This window comes from Gorilla gorilla, chromosome 14, assembly GCF_029281585.2.
Source record: "Gorilla gorilla gorilla isolate KB3781 chromosome 14, NHGRI_mGorGor1-v2.1_pri, whole genome shotgun sequence".
In the NCBI taxonomy this organism is placed as follows: Eukaryota; Metazoa; Chordata; class Mammalia; order Primates; family Hominidae; genus Gorilla; species Gorilla gorilla.
Window position 1 is genome coordinate 26559253 of NC_073238.2, and position 20905 is coordinate 26580157.

At 39.2% G+C, this 20905-nt stretch overlaps 1 protein-coding gene across 15 annotated transcripts in view; it reads left to right on the plus strand.

Annotated features, from left to right (window-relative positions):
- The window catches only part of LOC101144369 (protein FRG1-like), a 55705-nt gene that overhangs the window by 21913 nt on the left and 12887 nt on the right, over positions 1-20905 (plus strand). The window lies entirely within an intron of this gene.

Below are 20905 nucleotides of genomic sequence, written 5' to 3' on the forward strand. Positions count from 1 at the left end.
TTGATTGCAATAGTTTCAGAAGGAATGGTACCAGTTCCTCCTTGTACCTCTGGTAGAATTCGGCTGTGAATCCATCTGGTCCTGGACTCTTTTTGGTTGGTAAACTATTGATTATTGCCACAATTTCAGCTCCTGTTATTGGTCTATTCAGAGATTCAACTTCTTCCTGGTTTAGTCTTGGGAGAGTATATGTGTCGAGGAATTTATCCATTTCTTCTAGATTTTCTAGTTTATTTGCGTAGAGGTGTTTGTAGTATTCCCTGATGGTAGTTTGTATTTCTGTGGGATCGGTGGTGATATCCCTTTTATCATTTTTTATTGTGTCTATTTGATTCTTCTCTCTTTTTTTCTTTATTAGTCTTGCTAGCGGTCTATCAATTTTGTTGATCCTTTCAAAAAACCAACTCCTGGATTCATTGATTTTTTGAAGGGTTTTTTGTGTCTCTATTTCCTTCAGTTCTGCTCTGATTTTAGTTATTTCTTGCCTTCTGCTAGCTTTTGAATGTGTTTGCTCTTGCTTTTCTAGTTCTTTTAATTGTGATGTTAGGTTGTCAATTTTGGATCTTTCTTGCTTTCTCTTGTGGGCATTTAGTGCTATAAATTTCCCTCTACACACTGCTTTGAATGCGTCCCAGAGATTCTGGTATGTTGTGTCTTTGTTCTCGTTGGTTTAAAAGAACATCTTTATTTCTGCCTTCGTTTCCTTATGTACCCAGTAGTCATTCAGGAGCAGGTTGTTCAGTTTCCATGTAGTTGAGTGGTTTTGAGTGAGATTCTTAATCCTGAGTTCTAGTTTGATTGCATTGTGGTCTGAGAGATAGTTTGTTATAATTTCTGTTCTTTTACATTTGCTGAGGAGAGCTTTACTTCCCAGTATGTGGTCAATTTTGGAATAGGTGTGGTGTGGTGCTGAAAAAAATGTATATTCTGTTGATTTGGGCTGGAGAGTTCTGTAGATGTCTATTAGGTCCGCTTGGTGCAGAGCTGAGTTCAATTCCTGGGTATCCTTGTTGACTTTCTGTCTCATTGGTCTGTCTAATGTTGACAGTGGGGTGTTAAAGTCTCCCATTATTAATGTGTGGGAGACTAAGTCTCTTTGTAGGTCACTCAGGACTTGCTTTATGAATCTGGGTGCTCCTGTATTGGGTGCATATATATTTAGGATAGTTAGCTCCTCTTGTTGAATTGATCCCTTTACCATTATGTAATGGCCTTCTTTGTCTCTTTTGATATTTGTTGGTTTAACGTCTGTTTTATCTGACACTAGGATTGCAACCCCTGCCTTTTTTTGTTTTCCATTTGCTTGGTAGATCTTCCTCCATCCTTTTATTTTGAGCCTATGTGTGTCTCTGCACGTGAGATGGGTTTCCTGAATACAGCACACTGATGGGTCTTGACTCTTTATCCAACTTGCCAGTCTGTGTCTTTTAATTGGAGAATTTAGTCCATTTACATTTAAAGTTAATATTGTTATGTGTGAATTTGATCCTGTCATTATGATGTTAGCTGGTGATTTTGCTCATTAGTTGATGCAGTTTCTTCCTAGTCTCGATGGTCTTTACATTTTGGCATGATTTTGCAGCGGCTGGTACCGGTTGTTCCTTTCCATGTTTAGCGCTTCCTTCAGGAGCTCTTGTAAGGCAGGCCTGGTGGTGACAAAATCTCTCAGCATTTGCTTGTCTGTAAAGTATTTTATTCCTCCTTCACTTATGAAGCTTAGTTTGGCTGGATATGAAATTCTCGGTTGAAAATTCTTTTCTTTAAGAATGTTGAATATTGGCCCCCACTCTCTTCTGGCTTGTAGGGTTTCTGCCGAGAAATCCGCTGTTAGTCTGATGGGCTTCCCTTTGAGGGTAACCCGACCTTTCTCTCTGGCTGCCCTTAACATTTTTTCCTTCATTTCAACTTTGGTGAATCTGACAATTATGTGTCTTGGAGTTGCTCTTCTCGAGGAGTATCTTTGTGGGGTTCTCTGTATTTCCTGAATCTGAATGTTGGCCTGCCTTGCTAGATTGGGGAAGTTCTCCTGGATAATATCCTGCAGAGTGTTTTCCAACTTGGTTCCATTCTCCGCATCACTTTCAGGTACACCAATCAGACTTAGATTTGGTCTTTTCACATAGTCCCATATTTCTTGGAGGCTTTGCTCATTTCTTTTTATTCTTTTTTCTCTAGACTTCCCTTCTTGCTTCATTTCATTCATTTCATCTTCCATTGCTGATACCCTTTCTTCCAGTTGATCGCATCGGCTCCTGAGGCTTCTGCATTCTTCACGTAGTTCTCGAGCCTTGGTTTTCAGCTCCATCAGCTCCTTTAAGCACTTCTCTGTATTGGTTATTCTAGTTATACATTCTTCTAAATTTTTTTCAAAGTTTTCAACTTCTTTGCCTTTGGTTTGAATGTCCTCCCGTAGCTCAGAGTAATTTGATCGTCTGAAGCCTTCTTCTCTCGGCTCGTCAAAATCATTCTCCATCCAGCTTTGTTCCGTTGCTGGTGAGGAACTGCGTTCCTTTGGAGGAGGAGAGGTGCTCTGCATTTTAGAGTTTCCAGTTTTTCTGTTCTGTTTTTTCCCCATCTTTGTGGTTTTATCTACTTTTGGTCTTTGATGATGGTGATGTACAGATGGGTTTTCGGTGTGGATGTCCTTTCTGTTTGTTAGTTTTCCTTCTAACAGACAAGACCCTCAGCTGCAGGTCTGTTGGAATACCCTGCGGTGTGAGGTGTCAGTGTGCCCCTGCTGGGGGGTGCCTCCCAGTTAGGCTGCTCGGGGGTCAGGGGTCAGGGACCCACTTGAGGAGGCAGTCTGCCCGTTCTCAGATCTCCAGCTGCGTGCTGGGAGAACCACTGCTCTCTTCAAAGCTGTCAGACAGGGACACTTAAGTCTGCAGAGGTTACTGCTGTCTTTTTGTTTGTCTGTGCCCTGCCCCCAGAGGTGGAGCCTACAGAGGCAGGCAAGCCTCCTTGAGCTGTGGTGGGCTCCACCCAGTTCGAGCTTCCCGGCTGCTTTGTTTACCTAAGCAAGCCTGGGCAATGGCGGGCGCCCCTCCCCCAGCCTGGCTGCCGCCTTGCAGTTTGATCTGAGACTGCTGCGCTAGCAATCAGCGAGATTCCGTGGGCGTAGGACCCTCCAAGCCCGGTGTGGGATATAGTCTCGTGGTGCGCCGTTTTTTAAGCCGGTCTGAAAAGCGCAATATTCGGGTGGGAGTGACCCGATCTTCCAGGTGCGTCCGTCACCCCTTTCTTTGACTCGGAAAGGGAACTCCCTGACCCCTTGCGCTTCCCAGGTGAGGCAATGCCTCGCCCTGCTTCGGCTCACGCACAGTGCGCACACCCACTGGCCTGCGCCCACTGTCTGGCACTCCCTAGTGAGATGAACCCGGTACCTCAGATGGAAATGCAGAAATCACCCGTCTTCTGCGTCGCTCACCCTGGGAGCTGTAGACCGGAGCTGTTCCTATTCGGCCATCTTGACTCCTCCCCCAAGACGTTTTCTCTCTAATATTCTTATGTGATATGTAAAGTGGGGAAGGTGGAAGATAAACATATAACCCATTGGATTCTCTTTTCCAATATCTAGATTAGATCCTGTGCTGAAAGAGAAACCAAGAAAAAAGATGACATTCCAGAAGAAGACAAAGGAAATATAAAACAATGTGAAGTCAATTACGTGTGTGTATGCTTTTCCTTTTAGACCTACAGATTTGACAGTGAAGTGCTTCTCAAAGTGCTTTCAAAATAAATTACCTAATTAGCTGGGGATGGTGGTGCATGTCTGTAGGCCCAGCTACTTGGGAGGCTGAGACAGGAGGATTGTTTGAGCCCAGGAGTTCAAGGCTGCAGTGAGCTCTGATCACCACTGCATTCCAGCCTGGGTGACAGAGCAAGATCCTGTCTGAAAAAATAAAAACTGATGGACAAGAAGAGGCAACACGATGTAGCCTCTAGGACAGAGCACTGAGCTAAATTCTTTTCTTTTCTTGAGGGTTCAGTTTTCCTAATCATCCTACCAGCTCCCAAAGCTACTCAGTCTGGTTAGTCACCCTCTCTATTCATTCATAGAATGGGCGTGATGCCAGTCAAAGGCTGTTCTCTGGCCAGGACACAGGGGACTCCAGCCAGCATGCCCTAATAGAAGTGGGGTCTTGTGCTACCCAGTCAATGAGTGGCCCTCCTCTTGAGAGGTCACAAAGTTCATCTTGTTGTTCAAAAGCTCCAGCTTATTAAAAAAATACAATTAGACTTTTTTTTCTCCCCCAAGACGGAGTCTCGCTCTGTCCCCCAGACTGGAGTGCAGTGCCATGATCTTGGCTCATCGCAACCTCCGCCTCCCAGGTTCATGTGATTCTCCTGCCTCAGCCTCCCAAGTAGCTGGGACTACAGGCACAAGCCACTGCCCTCAGCCAATTTTTGTATTTTTAGTAGAGACGGGGTTTCACCATGTTGGCCAGGCTGTTCTCGAACTCCTGACCTCGAATGATCTGCCTGCCTTGGCCTCCTAAAGTGCTGGGATTGCAGGCGTGAGCCACTGCGCCTGGCCTACAATTAGACTTTTTTAATAAGTGAAAAAGAAATTAACAGTATTTATAAATTTAATAGTAAATATGTATAATCAGAGTTTGAGGTATTTTTCAATGAAGACATTTTCTTTGCAGAAAGAAATTTCAGAGCTTCCAAGACCACAAACTTAAAATAAGTAAAGAATACAGTAAAATTCTTAAAAAGGCTCAGAAAGATGAATTTTTGCATGAAACCCTTCTGGACAGGTAGCTATTTACTTATTTTCACTATTTTCAGTAGCCAATACAAATGGCATGTAGAAAACCTATATTCTCTTAAATTACTGTAGTTTTCACATTTTTGTCTTTATTTATAATTTATGAGTGTGGCAATATTACCTAGAGAGGACATCATGAGTTTGGGAAAAGACTGTCAAGAAAGAATATCTAAAAATTATAATCGATTCTAAGTATATACTTTAAGAAATTCAGGTTTGACTGCATCTACTTCATAAATTTATCATTATCTTTTTATAACTATTAGAACCAGAGTTAGAAAGAAGCAGTTTGACTAATACAAAAATTATGTGGATTCTGTTAGAGTAGTTCAGGTTCCTTAAAATAAGCATAGATCAACTAAAAAACTATGTATAAAAGCTAAATAAGTGAAATTGAAGCAGTTTTATTGTAAGATTTGGAAGAGTGCAGGATGTTTATCATAGCACATTATTAATATTTATTACTCTTCCTATGTAGATAAGTGATGTCCTAGATTTACAACACAGAAAAACAGGTAAAGACGTTTAGCTGTCAGTGTACAAGTATAAATCAATTAAGTGCCAGATTTTGATAATCACCAGCTGCTCATTCAAGTCCTATGTTGCAAAGTTACTCTTACCCTTTTTTACATTACTTGATAAAGGAAATGTTTAATTACATATTTCCTGTTAACTAGCTGGTAGAGTTCATACCTAAAGTCAGTAAATAATGTTAAGACTTTTTTCCAGCTGAGCAAATGAATATGTATCTAGTTGTAAGAAATCAAGAAGAGGATATAAAATATAATCAGGATATGGACTCTAAAACGGAATAAGCTCTATGTCCTGTAACTTTTTTCACTTGTAATAATACAGCATTCTCACCCTATTAAATGGAAATTTAGAGCACCCTTAAATTCCAGAATAATTAAAATTGCTTTTTGGATTGAAAAGCCCTTAGGCAACATTTATTGTACATTAGGAAATAACTTTTATAAGATTAGAATCCATTTTTTATGGAAACCAAATTTAAAAGTATACATGTTTTAATATAAGTGTTGTGGTAATACAATAACCAAAACTGAACACACAGTTTTAAAGCTTTTTATATTTAGTAGCAGTTGAATATATATGGCATGTTTTACATAGATTAATTTTACTATTTTTCTTTATTTAAACAAGAGAACCAAATTGAAAGCCGACAAATACTGCAGATGACTGGGATTTTTGTTTCTGTCTTATCTTTTTGTGTTTTTCTTCTGAATAAAATATTCAGAGGAAATGCTTTTGCAGAGTTCTTGAGTAGTTGTGAAATTATTGTTTAGCTAGTAGCTAGTATAACAAGGATTAAACAAGTTTAATCAGGATTCTTCATGGATGTACTTTTTAGCTAACTACAGTTTTTCACATGGAAATGAAACTTACAGTACATATTTAACGTACCACAGAATTTTTTTCTGGATTTCCTGTCCTGAAGCATGAAGTGTACTAGAAACCAATTCTTCCTGCGCTACTTGTGGAATCTTTCTTAATGGATCATAATCTTACTTTACTTTAAACAATAGATGCTTAATCAGTGCCTTTCATAGGAAGTTAGAAACTCCCAATCCAATCAACAAGGCTTTGATTCTACCTCCTAAGTACTACCCAGATCACAGACAATCCAAATATCAGAACTAGGGGGCTGGACAGAGAGGACAAATCGTCTATTAGGGAGTGGGACAGAAAGTGGAAACATTACAAAGGAGCAAGTAGGCTCAGAACAGAGGGGAGAGTAGTACTGGGGAAACTCCCTACTGAGGACAGGTTTGCCACAGTGGGTATGTATGTGATGCTTTTGTCTTCGTGGGCTGGAATGGAAGCTGATAAAGAAGTTCAGACGCTACGTGTTGCTTAGGTCTGCTTTGTTGAAGCCTGTCTCTTTCAGAGTTCCTAAACACAATATTCCCGTGGCATCTAATCCCAGTGAGTGCTCCAAATCCAGGCTGTGTATCAGATGCTACGGGAAATTCTGCCTCAGGACTGAGGTTGGTTCAAGCATCTGGATGATGTCAAAAGTCCACGTTGTGTGCTGGCCTAACTTGAAAGACCCTATCTAGTTCTAGCCTTAAATTCCTTCTGTCACCAAATCTAGAGTTACATGGCATCTGTACAAGCTAGGTAGCTGAGGCATGGGATCAGCCCTATAAAGGAGCTTTTGGAGCTTTTGTTGTAGGTCTAGCTTCAACTTGGCACTCCAGTTCCAATAGCTGGACTTTCTCTCATCGTGTGTTCTGATCCTTGGATTGGGAACAAAGTAACCACTCTGATCCCACAAAGCAGTGGTTCCGGTTCCCAACTGGGGACTATTTTGCCTCCGAGGGGACATTTTTGGTTTTCACAACTGGAATATGGTGTTAGAGAGTAGAGGCTAGGGATGCTGCAAAGCATGCGGCAGAATCCTGTTCCGCCCAGAATGCTAACAGTGTCAAGGTTGTGGAGCCTTCCTACCCAAGGGCTTGGTCTATTCCTTGCTTTTGCCAGCTCCCTAACCCTTAAACACAACAGTTCAAATCTATATGCATAAGCATCTCCTAGGAACCTGCACATTTCCAATATAGACTACTGAGACCCATCCGTAGAGATGCAGGCTTAGGAGGTCTAGGATTGGGCTCAAAATTTGCATTTTAACAAGTACTCCAGGTCATTCTGAGCAAGTGATACAAACCACAGAATGAGGAACACGCCTTCAAGAGACTGAATCTTGCTTCACAACACTAGCTTGGTATCTGAGACAATCTGCCTGCTGACTGGCTTTCCTGGCACAAACATTCTGCATGTAGGCACAGTGTGTTCCTGGACTCCATGTCAACCCGTTCACCCTCATGTTCCCTTGGTTCCTGTCCCCAGTCCAGCGAGCAGAACTGATTACAGATCTTGACAACAGAAGATACAGATTTAAAATAACTTGCCTGTTTCCATGGACTTTATCCACTAGTGAAGCAGGACAAGTGGACAAGGGGAGAGGGTAGGTGTGGGCTCCTTCCCTATTCCTCCCATTCCACTTTATACAAACCCCAGCTAGACCACTGGGAGAGCAACGGAGGTTAAGAATGACTGCATCTAAATATTGTCATCTGGTCCACTCTTCTTCCATCTTGTACACAAGGATATGAGTTTGTTTAAAGCACTACTGAAATCAAGATAAACTCTGGCTTAGCATGCCCCTGACAGATCAGTCTAGTAATCTTATCAAAACCAAGATTACCTAAAAGCATTAATCAAAGGAAAAGCTCCCTCACCCCAACCTATGACTGCCCACATTTTTCAGATTGAATCATTTCAATTGTATTTTAAGGTTCATTGACTCTTTTCCACCTCCAAGCTGCTCCTGAACACAACTGATTACTATTTTTTAATTTTGAAAACTTTCTCACTTCTAGAATTTCCACTTGAGCCTGTTATTATTGTAGTTTCTTCTTCTCTGCTGTAATTTCCTATCCATTTATTTTAAGGGTTTTTGGGGTTTTGATTTTAGTAAGAATTACAATAACTAACTACTTTAAAAATCCACACTAATTCCAACATCTGGGTCATCTCGAGGTTAGTCTCTATTGATTGCCTTTTTCTTTGAATATGTTTCTTTATATGTTTGATATAATGGGATTGAATTCTGAGGATTGTAAAACTAGATTTTGTTTTGTTCCTCTGAATATTTTGATAATTTTTTGTTGTATTTGTTGTATTTTGTTTGATTTTTTTTCTATTGTATACTTTACAATATATTTTCCTACAATGGTTTTAACATTTCTATTTCTCAAAATATTTATGTTTATGTTAAAAATTATACAAAGTATCTTGGTGCAGTGGCTTCCATCTGTAATCTCAGAACATTTAGAGGCCAAGGCAGGAGGGTCACTTGAGCCCAGGAGCTGGAAACCAGCCTAGACAACAGGGCAAGACCCTGTCTCCACAAAAAATTATTAGGGTGGTGCAAAAAGTAATTGCTGGTTTGCCATTACTTTCAATGGCAAAACCCGCAATTACTTTTGCACCAACCTGATAAAAAATAAGCTGGGTATGGTGGTGGCGTGTGCCTGTGGTCTCAGCTATTTGGGAAGTAAAGGCAGAGGTGGGAGGATTGCTTGAACCCAGGAGTTCCAGACCAGCCAGAGACCCTGTCTCTATGAGAAAAAAAAAATTATCTGGGCCCACGTACCTGTGGTACTAGCTACTTGAGAGGCAAAGGCAGAGGTGCCAGAATCACTTGAGCCCAGAAGTTCAAGGCTGCAGGGCACTGTGATTGTGCCACTGCACTCCAGCCTGGGTGATGGAGCACGACCCTGACTCCAAATAATAATAATAATTACAAAAAGGAAAGACCTAGAACACCAGGTTAGGGTTAAGTATTCTAAAATTCAGCTGACTTACTCTGTTCTCTATAAAACAGGTTGCCACAGAAAATATAGCATGCCCAGTTAATTTGAAATTTCAGATAAACAAATACTTTTTTCAGTGTAAGTATATCCCATACAATATTTGGGACATGCTTATACTAAAATATTATTCCTTATTTATCTGAAATTGAAATTTAACTGGGTATTACATAATTAGAGCAGCCTGACCATAAAAGATATGTAGGCTGAGCAAAATTCTACTTTAAACTTGAAGCTTTATAATAAATGCATTATTAATCAAGAACTATTATTTACTGAGACCTGTGTAGATCCCCATATTTATCTTTTTAAATGTGGAACTAGGAAAGCTACATAAAGAACATTTATAGAAATAAATGACTGTTCTGTAGCTGAAAGGAAAACTCTAGCTTTTATTTTTCTCCCCATACTTAAGCTTTATTCTACGTTCGTATAAACAATAAAATTACAGCTCAACTTTGGAAGCACATATCATAATATAAAAATAAAGCAAAGATCCCAGAAACATTTAACAGGCAACAAATCTTTCACGTCATCTTACTATAGCTACTAAACATATAATAACTTAGAATGATCCATTAATTATAAGTAAAGAATAAATTCTTTTACAAAACATAAATATTAATATTATTGACCATCATAAGAGCAAATATTTTAAGTAAAACACCATGAATACTTTACAGAAAGGAGCGAGCTGTAGATACAGTCATTCTTGGATTTCTTTCAACACCAGTCTTTCTTCCCTTTTGACCTGAACTGGGAGTTGAATATTTCCTCTCTGCCCTCTGACCCTCTAGTCTCTGAAGGATCTTTTGTACTAGAGGTATGTGCAGAGACTTCCTGGAAATTTGGATTTGTAAGTTGTGCTGTTGTATCTTCTAGGCACTGCAGTGATGCAGATATAGAGCTGTTGCTCTTGCTTGTATAAGTGTAATATTTTGATTCAAAAAAGGAAGTAAAAGGAAGATAGTTGATTACATTTGGCTACTGACATTAATAATAATAAATAATAATTGTACTTGTAATATAAACATCTGAAAATTTTAGTCCTAAGAATGGCTGTCCACATAAGAAAATTATGTAAAAATAATTAATGTCTATTATAATTTCTTTAACCAAAGAAAAAGTATAATTTAAAGATGGCTCTTTAAGGATCAAATTGCAGCAATTGGTAAAAGTAGATACTAGTCATATTTATTAAGTGACACACAGTGATACTGAAGGCACTTATTTCTCAAGAAGCATCATTTTTTCCAAAAAGAACATACTACATCCTAAACATGAAATGAAAATAAGCTTTAATTTTCACCACAGGAGGGCGACGATCAGAGAACTGAGGTGGTACAGATCCATTAGAGGACCATATCCATGAGTCTATCAGTCTCTACTGTAGGACAGAGCAAGAATTTTTAAAGAATCTCAGTGATGGCTCCTTTTCAAAAAAATACAAAGATTAAAGCCTTTGAAACGTAAATTATTTTTTCCACTTATTACATTGAGGACAAAGTTATATTGCAAAGTTAAGATTTTTATAACTATCCCTAAAATTGATTCTCAGTGACTCCCTTGATCTACATATGTTAAGGAAAAAGGCGAGATGAAGATGTGTTAAATATTTTCCAGTTTTTAATAATCAATTTTAATATAAGGTATACCCAAATAATGGTTAATTAAATGACAATGAAAGTATGTTATAGCAGATGCTCACTCATCAACATGCCTTGAAATTAAAGGTTTATAAGGTGCATAAGGGCAAAGTTTTTGATGTTGCCATTACATTCACAAAAGTATCTGAGGCACGTACAGCATGAAGTTCACTAAGAGCTTGCAACATAACCAGCACTAAATTTTGTTGAATAAATACATGAATACTTTTGTATAGCATCTGTGCAAAATCTCTGATGTAAAAATGAAAATAATCTGAAAATATGCAAAACTGAAATTTCCCACATACGGCTGCCAATTCGTACAAACAATAAGATGAATTTCAAGATGAGAACATGACAATAAAATCAAGTTTCAAAATGCCTGGCTTTTTTTTTTTTTAGCAAAACCCATGTTCAAAAAAAGGAATGACATCAAATGTTTTGAGAACCAAAACTTTACTGCTGCTTTTCTAACACCCTGTTGTTAACCTGAGACCCCATCCTCTTACTGTCAATAACAGACTTTCATCATCAAATACAAGAAACAGGCAGGGCATGGTGGCTCACACCTGTAATCCCAGCACTTTGGGAGGCTGAGGCGGGTGGATCACATGAGGTCAGGAGTTTGAGACAAGCCTGGTCCACATGGTGAAACCTCATCTCTACTAAAAATACAAAAATTATCTGGGTGTGGTGGCAGGCGCCTGTAATCCCAGCTAATCAGGAGGCTGAGGCAGGAGAATCGCTTGAACCTGGGAGGTGGAGGGTGCAGTGAACTGAGATCGAGCAACTGTACTCCAGCCTGGGCGACAGAGCAAGACTCTGCCTTAAAAAAAATAAATACACAACATAACAATCTCTGGGACACATTCAAAGCAGTGTGTAGAGGGAAATTTATAGCACTAAATGCCCACAAGAGAAAGCAAGAAAGATCCAAAATTGACAACCTAACATCACAATTAAAAGAACTAGAAAAGCAAGAGCAAACCTATTCAAAAGCTAGCAGAAGGCAAGAAATAACTAATATCAGAGAAGAACTGAAGGAAATAGAGATACAAAAAACCCTTCAAAAAATTAATGAATCCAGGAGCTGGTTTTTTGAAAAGATCAACAAAATCGATAGACCACTAGCAAGACTAATAAAGAAGAAAAGAGAGAAGAATCAAATAGGTGCAATAAAAAATGATAAAGGGGATATCACCACCGATCCCACAGAAATACAAACTACCATCAGAGGATACCACAAACACCTCTAGGCAAATAAACTAGATAATCTAGAAGAAATGGATCAATTCCTCGACACATACACTCTCCCAAGACTAAACCAGGAAGAAGTTGAATCTCTGAATAGACCAATAACAGGAGCTGAAACTGTGGCAATAATCAATAGCTTACCATCCAAAAAAAGTCCAGGACCAGATGAATTCACAGCCGAATTCTACCAGAGGAACAAGGAGGAGATGGTACCATTCCTTCTGAAACTATTCCATTCAATAGAAAAAGAGGGAATCCTCCCTAACTCACTTTATGAGGCCAGCATTATCCTGATAACAAAGCCTGGCAGAGACACAACTAAAAAAGAGGATTTTAGGCCAATATCCTTGATGAACATTGATGCAAAAATCCTCAATAAAATACTGGCAAACCAAATCCAGCAGCACATCAAAAAGCTTATCCACCATGATCAAGTGGGCTTCATCACTGAGATGCAAGGCTGGTTCAACGTACGCAAATCAATAAATGTAATCCAGCATATAAACACAACCAAAGACAAAAACCACATGATTATCTCAACAGATGCAGAAAAGGCCTTTGAAAAATTCAACAACACTTCATGCTAAAAACTCTCAATAAATTAGGTATTGATAGGACATATCTCATAATAATAAGAGCTATCTATGACAAACCCACAGCCAGTATCATACTGAATAGACAAAAACTGGAAGCATTCCCTTTGAAAACTGGTACAAGACAGGGATTCCCTCTCTCACCACTCCTATTCAACATAGTGTTGGAAGTTCTGGCCAGGGCAATCAGGAAGGAGAAGGGAATGAAAGGTATTCAATTAGGAAAATAGGAAGTCAAATTGTCCCTGTTTGCAGATGACATGATTGTATATCTAGAAAGCCCCATTGTCTCAGCCCAAAATCTCCTTAAGCTGATAAGCAACTTCATCAAAGTCGCAGGATACAAAATCAGTGTACAAAAATCACAAGCATTCTTATACACCAATAACAGACAAACAGAGAGCCAAATCATGAGTGAACTCCCATTCACAATTGCTTCAAAGAGAATAAAATACCTAGGAATCCAACTCACAAGGGATGTGAAGGACCTCTTCAAGGAGAACTACAAACCATTGCTCAATGAAATAAAAGAGGATACAAACAAATGGAAGAACATTCCTTGCTCATGGGTAGGAAGAATCAATATCGTGAAAATGGCCATGCTGCCCAAGGTAATTTATAGATTCAGTGCCATCCCCATCAAGATACCAATGACTTTCTTCACAGAATTGGAAAAAACTAGTTTAAAGGTCATGTGGAACCAAAAAAGATCCCGCATCACCAAGTCAATCCTAAGCCAAAAGAACAAAGCCGGAGGCATCACACTGCCTGACTTCAAACTATACTACAAGGCTACAGTAACCAAAACAGCATGGTACTGGTACCAAAACAGAGACATAGATCAGTGGAACAGAACAGAGCCCTCAGAAATAATGCCACTTACCTACAACCATCTGATCTTTGACAAACATGACAAAAACAAGCAATGGGGAAAGGATTCCCTATTTAATAAATGGTCCTGGGAAAACTGGCTAGCCATATGTAGAAAGCTGAACCTGGATCCCTTCCTTCCACCTTATACAAAAATTAATTCAAGATGGATTAAAGACTTACATGTTAGACCTAAAACCATAAAAACCCTAGAAGGAAACCTAGGCAATACCATTCAAGACATAGGCATGGGCAAGGACTTCATGTTTAAAACACAAAAAGCAATGGCAACAAAAGCCAAAAATGACAAATGGGATCTAATTAAACTAAAGAGCTTCTGCATAGCAAAAGAAACTACCATCAGAGTGAACAGGCAACCTGCAGAATGGGAGAAAATTTTTGCAACCTACTCATCTGACAATGGGCTAATATCCAGAATCTACAATGAACTCAAACAAATTGACAAAAAAAAATGCAAAACAAAAAAAAATCAAAAAGTGGGCGAAGGATATGAACAGACACTTCTCAAAAGAAGACATTTATGCAGCCAAAAAACACGTGAAAAAATGCTCATCATCACTGGCCATCAGAGAAATGCAAATCAAAACCACTATGAGATATCATCTCACACCGGTTAAAATGACGGTCATTAAAAAGTCAGGAAACAACAGGTGCTGGAGAGGATGTGGAGAAATACGAACACTTTTACACTCTTGGTGGGACTGTAAACTGGTTCAACCATTGTGGAAGTCAGTGTGGTGATTCGTCAGGGATCTAGAACTAGAAATAACATTTGACCCAGCCATCCCATTACTGGGTATATACCCAAAGGACTATAAATCATGCTGCTATAAAGACACATGCACACGTATGTTTATTGTGCACTATTCACAATAGCAAAGACTTGGAACCAACACAAATGTCCAACAATGATAGACTGGATTAAGAAAATGTGGCACATATACACCATGGAATACTATGCAGCCATAAAAAATGATGAGTTCCTGTCCTTTGTAGGGACATGGATGAAGCTGGAAACCATCATTCTCAGCAAACCATCACAAGGACAAAAAACCAAACACCGCATATTCTCACTCGTAGGTGGGAATTGAACAATGACAACACATAGACAAAGGAAGGGGAACATCACTCTCTGGGGACTGTTGTGGGGTCGGGTGAGGGGGCAGGGATAGCATTAAGAGATACACCTAATGCTAAATGACGAGTTAATGGGTGCAGGACACCAGCATGGCACATGTATACATATGTAATAAACCTGCACGTTTTGCACATGTACCCTAAAACTTAAACTATAATAAAAAATATAAAAAGTCAAGAAACAATAGATGCTGGCAAGGCTGTGGAGAAATAAACACTTTTACACTGTTGGTAGGAATGTTAATTAGTTCAATCATTGTGGAAGACAGTTTGGCAATTCTGCAAGGATCTAGAACCAGAAATACCATTTGACCCAGAAATCCCATTACTGGGTATATAGCCAAAGGACTATAAATCATTCTATTATAAAGATGCATGCACGCGTATGTTTATAGCGGCACTATTCCCATTAGGAAAAACACGGAATCAATCCAAATGCCCATCAGTGATAGACTGGATAAAGAAAATGTGGTACATACACGCCACGCAATACTGTGCAGCCATAAAAAGGAATGAGATCATGCCTTTTGCAGGGTCATGAATGAATCTGGAAGCCATCATCTTCAGCAAACTAATACAGGAACAGAAGACCAAACACATGTTCTCACTCGTAAGTGGGAGCTGAATAATGAGAACTCCTGGACACAGGGAGGGGAAGAACACACACTGGGGCCTGTCAGTGGGGAAGGGGAGGTAGAGCATCAGGATAAATAGCTAACGCATGTGGGGCTTAATACCTAGGCACCTAGGCGGTGGGTTGATAGGTACAGCAAATCATCATAGTGCACGTTTACCTACGTAACAAACCTGCATCTCCTGCACATGTATCCTGGAACTTAAAATAAAATTAAAAAAAATAAAAAGAAAACAGAAGAGTACTGAAAATTGGCTCACAGTTCCACAACCTGTGCAGCAAGCATGATGCTCACATCTGCTCAGCTTCTGGGGAGGCCTCAGGAAACTTAACAATCATGGTGGAAGGGAAAGCAAGAGCAGGAGGAAGAGAGAGAGGGGGAAGGTCCTACACACTTTAAACAACAAGATCTCATGGGAACACTATCACAAGAGCAGCGCTAGGGGGATTATGCTTATCCATTAGAAACTGCTCCCATGGACCAACCACCTCCCAGCAGGCCCCTTCTCCGACACTGGGAACCACTGGAAACTGCTCCCATGGACCAGCCACCTCCCAGCAGGCCCCATCTCCAACACTGGGGATTACATTTCTATAGAAGTTTCCAATAATTTTGGAACACATACTAATAACATATTTATAAAAATACAGTCCAAAGTAGACCAAACACCATTCACTCTTCCATTTGAAAGTTTTCCCTCTATTCTAATATCACAATCTCCAGCGTCATTAATCAGAATCCTGCATTTAAGGGCATCTATTAAATTTTATAGCTGATTATAAAACCATCATTTAAAGAGGACCAAAATGAGACAACAATTGTCTGTGGATGATAAAAACATTAAGGGCAGCCACAGTTGAACACACGAACAACAACCTTTAAAGTAGAATTTGCTGTAGAGCCTATTATGAGGGAGATATTTTTAGTTATTACCTCTTTTATTCTAAACCATGGAAAAAGGAACTATCAAATTAAGTCCTTCTAGAAGAGTGAAGGGCTCCTGGCAATGTTTTCTTTAATTCATGATGTGGGATAAAGGGAGTTTTGACTGATTATGAGGCAATGTATATACCACTAAAGTTTCAACACCCTAAAAGGGAAAAAAGGAGGGGAGAGAAGTCCTGGAAGAACCAGATGGAGCCGTAGCAGATGATTTCAATCCACTGACCCCTGAATTGTGGGCTGGTTGTGCTGCATCGCTCTGTGACTTATGGTTCTGCCGCAACAAAGATCTAATTCCCAGGGTTATAGGAAAAGACACCTGCGGTACCTCTGAGGCACAGAGAAGGGATAAATCCAAACCTGACTTAAGTCTAGGGTTCTTAAACCACACAATCTGCTCACAAGGAGGACCTTAACTCTGAAGACACTGATTTGGGGCTGTTTCAAAGAAAGAAATTATAAATATGAGTGGGAAAGAGAACAACCTTCCCTATATCCAGCGGCAAAAAAATGAGGGAAAGGGAAGGAAGGAAGGAGGGAAGGAAGGAGAGAGGGAAGGAAGGAAGTAGGGAGGGAGGTAGGGATGGAAGGAAGTAAGGAAGGAGAGAGGGAAGGAAGGAATGAAGGAAGGAAGGAGAGAGGAAAGGAGGGCAGGAAGGAAGGAAAGAAGGAAGAGAGGGAAGGAAGGAGAGAGGGAAAGAAGGAGGGAAGGAAGAAAGGAAGGAAGGAAAGGGAAGGAGAAGGAAGGCAGGAAGGAAGGAAGGAAAGAGGGAAGGAAGGAAGGAAAGATGCAAAGAAGGAAGGAAGGAAGGAAGGGAAGGAACTTGGATATGCAGAAAAACAAAATTTAAATTAAAACGGAAGTTTATCATCTGACCTAATTGGAAATGTACTATTTTCTAAAACAATTTATACAGTCCAAAGATAAAAGTGTGCTGATTGGTATTTGTAACTCTCCAGCCTATATTCTGAATCAATTTTAACATCTGCTGAAATCTACCAATTGGCATACCTTCACAAACTTAATCAATACTGGAGCTCAAACTTTGTTATACCTGAGATTTCACTAAATTTAAACATTGCATCCCCTAATCCTAGCAGAGTAACTGCATATAGAATAGAGGACACATAGTTATGCCTCACATTTTTTACCTTGACTAAATTTCCCGTAGTCGTAGAAGCCTTTGTCCATAGGGGACCCGGATGCTCTGACCTAATGAGTAACAAATTGATATTAAATCATTTGCACTTACACATTGACTTCACCAAATGTAACCTTACAGAACTCCCTCTCCTGTTTTTTTTTAAATTTGATTTATTTTTAATTTTTCGTTTTTTTAGAGATGAGGTTTTTCTCCATTACCCCGGCTGAATGAAGTGTGGTGGCACAATCATAGCTCACTGCTGCCTTGAACTCCTGGGCTCAAGCAATCCTCCCATTTTAGCCTTCCAAGTAGCTGGGATTACAGGCGTGCACCAACACAGCCAATTAAAAAACATTATAGAAGTGGAGTCTTGCTATGTTGCTTAGGCTGGTCTCTAACTTCTGGCCTCAAGCAATCCTCCTGCCTCGGCCTACCAAAGTGCTGGGATGACAGGTGTGGACCATCGTGTCCAGCCTCCCCATCTTGATAAATTAGCAAATATGGTCCAACATAAATTACAACATGACTTCAGATAAATAAAACTTATTATATAAGACCTAATTAATTAGTGAAGGGGTGATAATTCTCATTGATTCAACGTTTAGCAGTAGAATTTGGCCTGTTCTTAAACCTGCAAATAATAAATGGTGTTTCACAGTGGATTGCTGTAATGTGACTGCAGTGCTCCCATCCATTAAGGCCCTCGTACCCAATGCCTAATATTGTGGTTAATTTTTTTTTTATTTCAATAGGTTTTTGGGGAATATGATGGGGTTTTTTTATTTCAATAGGTTTTTGGGAAACAGGTGGTGTTTGGTTACAGGAGTAAGTTCTTTAGTGGCGATTTCTGAGATTTGTGGTGCACGCATCACCCAAGCAGTGTACACTGTACCCGTTGTGTAGTGTTTTATCCCTCACCGCACCCACCCCACCACTCCCAGCCTTTTCCTGAGTCCCCGAAGACCATTGTATCATTCTTATGCCTTTGCATCCTCATGGCTTAGCTCTCACTTAAGAATGAGAACACACAATGTTTGGTTTTCCATTCCTAAGTTGCTTCACTTAGAATAATGGTGTCCAGTTTCATCCAGGTTGTTATGAATGCATTATTTCATTCCATCTTATGGCTGAGTAGTATTCCATGTGGTAAATATTTATACCACATTTTCTTTCTCCACTTACTGATTGATGGGCATTTAGGCTGGTTTCAAATTCTTCCAATTGCATATTGTGCTGCTATAAACATGCGTGTGCAAGTATCTTTTTCATATAATGACTTATTTTCCTCTGAGTAGATACCCAGGAGTGGAATTACTGGATCAAATGATAGATCTGCTTTTAGTTCTTTGGAAATCTCCTCACTGTTTTCCATAGCTGTTGTACTAGCTTACATTCCCTCCAAAAAGTGTAAAAGTGTTCCCTTTTTACCACATCCATGCCAACATCTATTAGTTTTTGATTTTTTGATTATGACCATTCTTGCAGGAGTGACGGGGTATCATATTGTATTGTGGTTTTGATTTGCATTTCCCAGATAATTAGTTATGTTGAGCATTTTTTCATGTGTTTGTTGGCCAGTTGCTTATCTTCTTTTGAGAATTGTCTGTTCATGTCCTTAGCCCACTTTTTGATGGGATGTTTTTCTTGCTGGTTTGTTTGAGTTCCTTGCAGATTCTGGGTATTAGTCCTTTAATCAGAAGTACAGATTGCGAAGATTTTCTCCCACTCTGTAGGTTATCTGTTTACTCTGCTGATTATTTCTCTTACTGTGCAGAAGCCTTTGAGTTTAATTAAGTCTCATCTATTTATCTTTGTTTTAGTTGCTTTTGCTTTTTGGGTTATTGGTCATGAAGTCTTTGCCTAAGCCAATGTCTAGAAGGCTTTTTCCTATGTTGTCTTCTAGAATTTTTATGGTTTCAGATATTAGATTTAAGTCCTTGATCCATCTTGAGTTGATTTTTGAATAGGTTGAGAAATGAGCATCCACTTTCATTCTTCTATGTGTGGCTTGCCATTTATCTCAGCACTATTTGTTGAATAGGGTATTCTTTCTCTGCTTTATGTTTTTGTTTGTTTTGTTGAAGATTAGATGACTGTAAGTATTTGGCTTTATTTCTGGGTTCTCTATTATGTTCCATTGATCTATATGGCTATTTTTATACCAGTAACATGCTGTTTTGGTGACTATGGCCTTCTAGTATAGTTTGAAGTCGGCTTCTAGATTTGTTCTTTTTGCTTAGTCTTGTTTTGGCTATACAGACTCTTTTTTGGTTCTAGGCTTTTATTACCTTAAGGTATGTCCCTTCTATATCTTTTTTAGTTCCATGTGAATTTTTGTAGTTCTGTGAAGACTGATGTTGGTACTTTAATGGGGATTGCATTGAGTTTGTAGATTGCTTTTGGCAGTATGGTATTTTCACAATATTGATTTTACCCATCCGTGAGCATGGGATATGTTTCCATTTGTTTGTATCTATGATTTCTATCAACAGTGTTTTATAGTTTTCCTTGTAGAGGTCTTTTGTCTCTTTGGTTAAGTATTCCGGATATAATTAAGATTTTGTCTGCAAAGATTGCATGCAATTGACAATTATAGGAATATACTATTATAATTATAGGAATTATAATATTCCTAAGGTTTTTATTGCAGCTATTGTAAAAGGGGGCGAGTTTTTTATATAATTCTCAGCTCGTTCACTATTACTGTATAGCAGAGCCACTGACTTGTGTACATTAATTTTGTATCCTGAAACTTTGCTGAATTCATTTACCAGTCCTAGTAGCTTTTGGGATGAGTCTTTAGGGCTTTTTAGGTATACGATCATGTCATCAGCAAAGAGTGACAGTTCGATTTTCTCTTTACCGATTTGGATGCCCTTTATTTCTCTTATCTGATTGTTCTGGCGAGGACTTCTAGTACTGTGTTGAATAGAAGTGGTGAAAGTTGGCATCATTGTCTTGTTCCAGTTCTCAGGGGGAATGCCTTCAACTTTTCCCCATTCCATATAATGTTGGCTGTGTTTGTCATATATGGCTTTTATTACCTTAAGGTATGTCCCTTCGATGTTGCTTTTGCTGAGGGTTTTAATCACAAAGGGATTCTGGATTTTGTCAAATGTTTTTTCTATGTCAATTTTGCTGAGGGTTTTAGGCATAAAGGGATGCTGGATTTTGTCAAATCCTTTTTCTGCATGTATTGAGATGATCATGTGATTTTTGTTTTTAATTCTGTTTATATGGTGTATCACATTTATTGACTTGCAGATATTTAACCATCCTGCATCCCTGATTTGTCTTCAGATCGTATATATCTTTCGCCCTATGATGGTTAATTTTATGTGCCAAGTTGGGTTGCCTAGATATTTGGTTAAACACTCTGGATGTGTCTGTGAGGGTGTTCCTTGATGAGACGAACATTTGAATATGTAGACTTAGTAAAGTGCTTGCCCTCCCCAGTGTGAGTGGGCCTCATCCAATCCATTAAAACCCAAATA